This window comes from Prionailurus bengalensis, chromosome B3, assembly GCF_016509475.1.
Source record: "Prionailurus bengalensis isolate Pbe53 chromosome B3, Fcat_Pben_1.1_paternal_pri, whole genome shotgun sequence".
Classification (NCBI taxonomy): domain Eukaryota; kingdom Metazoa; phylum Chordata; class Mammalia; order Carnivora; family Felidae; genus Prionailurus; species Prionailurus bengalensis.
In genome coordinates, this window is record NC_057355.1 from 6,599,026 (window position 1) to 6,601,773 (window position 2,748).

Consider the following 2,748-nt stretch of genomic DNA (forward strand, 5'->3'; position numbering starts at 1 on the left):
GAAAGCCCCTTCTCATCACGCCTGAGGATCTCATCTTCCAAGGGCGAGTGAGAATGAGTAAGAGGAAATGACAGGACATGCAGGCAGGGCCGGGGTTCGGGAGCCTTGAGATTTCCCCCAGGCTCTCACCTCCCTCAGCAGGACATCTCTGCCAGCCCAAGCATGACATTCTGGTCATAAGTTTTGACAGATTCTCCATATTCATTCATTCATTCGTTCATTCATTCATTCAACAAATACACACTGAGCTCCTACGATATGCCAGGCACTTCTGAAGGTGAAACTCAGAGAGGGTAAGTAACTTGCTCAAAGTCACACAGCTAGAAACTTCTAGAGCCAGGGTTTCAGCCTCAGATGTGTGCCACCTTACCCCCATCTCTCCTCTCTCATCTGAATGATTTCAGAAGTATCCTAACTGGGGCTTCACCTTAGAACTCAGTATGTCATTGATACCCCTGGGCACGGACCCTTCTAAAATATCAGTCTGAGGGCACCTGGGTAGCTCAGTCGATTGGGCATCTGACTTCAACTCAGTTCATGATCTCAGAGTTCGTGAGTTCAAGCCCCACATCGGGCTCTGTGCTCAGAGCCTGGAGCCTGGAGCTCAGAGCCTGGAGCCTGCTTCGAATTCTGTGTCTCCCTCTCGCTCTGCCCCTTTTCCACTCATGCTCTGTCTCTGCCAAAAATAAATAAACATTAAAAAAATAAAACAAGGGGTGCCTGAGTGGCTCAGTCGGTTGAGCATCCGACTTCGGCTCAGGTCATGATCTCACGGTTCGTGGGTTTGAGCCCCGCATCGGGTTCTGTGCTGCCAGCTCAGAGCCTGGAGCCTGTTTCGGATTCTGTGTCTCCCTCTCTCTCTGCCCCTCCCTCACGCGTGCTGTCTCTCTCTGTCTCAAAAGTAAATAAACATTTAAAAAATTTTTTTTAATACACATAAATAAAATGTCAGTCTGCTGATGTCTCCTCGGTGCTGGCCCACCCAGGCCGATCTCCGGCCCAGCTTGAGCCCACCAGAGTCTCTCCCGGGCACCAAAGTGAGGCTCAGGCTGGGAGGGTGCACGGTGGGCCTGATGGAGGGGGTGCTGTGGTCAGCCCACGTGATGAAGGAGCGGAGAAGCTGAGACAATGGAGCAGATGGGTAGGGAGGCTGGCAGAGAAAAGGCCATCAGGCTCCAGAGAGTGCCTGAGACTTTCTCAGACAGCTGCTGCTCCTTCAGTGGCAGGAAAGTGTTGCAGTAAGCCCCTTTCCTTTGGCCTGCTTTGAGTAGCATTCTGTTTTCTGCCACCTCCGGTTTCCTGACCCCACCCCCCTCCTTCCAAGCTTAGCTTTCCTCCCCCCGTGTGACCTCCCGTCCTGGCAGCACCTGGCCTATGTCAAGGGGCCGCGGGGGCACCTCCCCTGGAATCCTCCCTCCGGAGGAACTGACCTGAAGGAAGTGTTTCTGTTGAGCCAGCAGCAGGGGCGCCACCGTGTGGCCATTATGACAAGCACAGTTTACAGTCCCTCCCCTGCCAGCTCAGAAGGATGTGTTTATTGATTGACTTTAAAATATTTTAGGAGTTGTATCTTCCAATTTGCTCCCAGAGTGAGGATTTGCCAGCAGCTAATGCTCACTAGGTGGGTACGTCATATGAGACGCTATTTATTCGCAACACTTTGTTTTTAATCTTCACCACTGCCTTATGCCGCAGATGCTCTTACTCTCATTCAACAGATGGGGAAACCAAGGCACAGAGAGGTTAAGTAATTTGCCCAAAGTCACAGCTAATCAGTGGCTAAACCAAGATGAGAACCAGAGTCCAAGTTCTTTACCGCTGTTACACTGCCTCTTTTTTTTTTTTTTTAAGATTTTATTTTTAAGAATCTCTGCACTCGGGGTGCCTGGCTGGCTCAGTCGATTGGGCATCCAACTTCAGCTCAGGTCATGATCTCACAGTCTGTGAGTTCGAGCCCCGCGTCGGGCTCTGTGCTCAGAGCCTGGAGCCTGCTTCAGATTCTGTGTCTCCCTCTCTCTCTCTCTGCCCCTCCCCTGCTCATGCTGTGTCTCAAAAATAAGTAAAAATATTTTTAAAAATTAAAAAAAAAAGATTCTCTGCACTCAGTATGAGGCTTGAACTCACAACCTCAAGGTCAAGAGTCGCATCCTCCACTGACTGAGCCAGCCAGTCGCCCCCACTGCCTATTAGTAATAGTTTTCTATTATCCCCTTTTCAGTTCAAATAATCCAAATGTCCATAAAACCAACCTGCCAGTACTTGTCAGACTCTCTCAGCTTGTCTCTTTCCCTTGTATGACTGCAAGCCCAGCGAGGGCAACACTCTTACTCCTCTCCACGTTCTCAGCTCCCAACACAGAAGATGAAGTCAGCGTTTAATGCACCCTTCTAGAAATAAGAAGCAACTTACATACTAAGTTTCTGCTTATTTTCATTGTTCCCATGGCAAATTCTGGCATCTCTCTTCCAGAGTCTGCCACCAAATTCCTTGAACTATTGTCCATTAACATCCCACACAGGTTTGGGGGCAGGGTCTGGAGAAAAAAAAAAGGGGGGGGATGGGGCCTCCTTGGGGACCACAAGTTTATCACAAGCCAACAATTTGGTAGCAAGGATACGAACAAAGCTCATAAATTACCAGGCTGTAGTGCACAAACTAGAAAGCTAAAACTGCCTTATCCAGACGCACTCGAATCCTGTATTCTGGACAGGAATTGGGATGCACTAATTAGAAGCAGTTTGGAGGGGG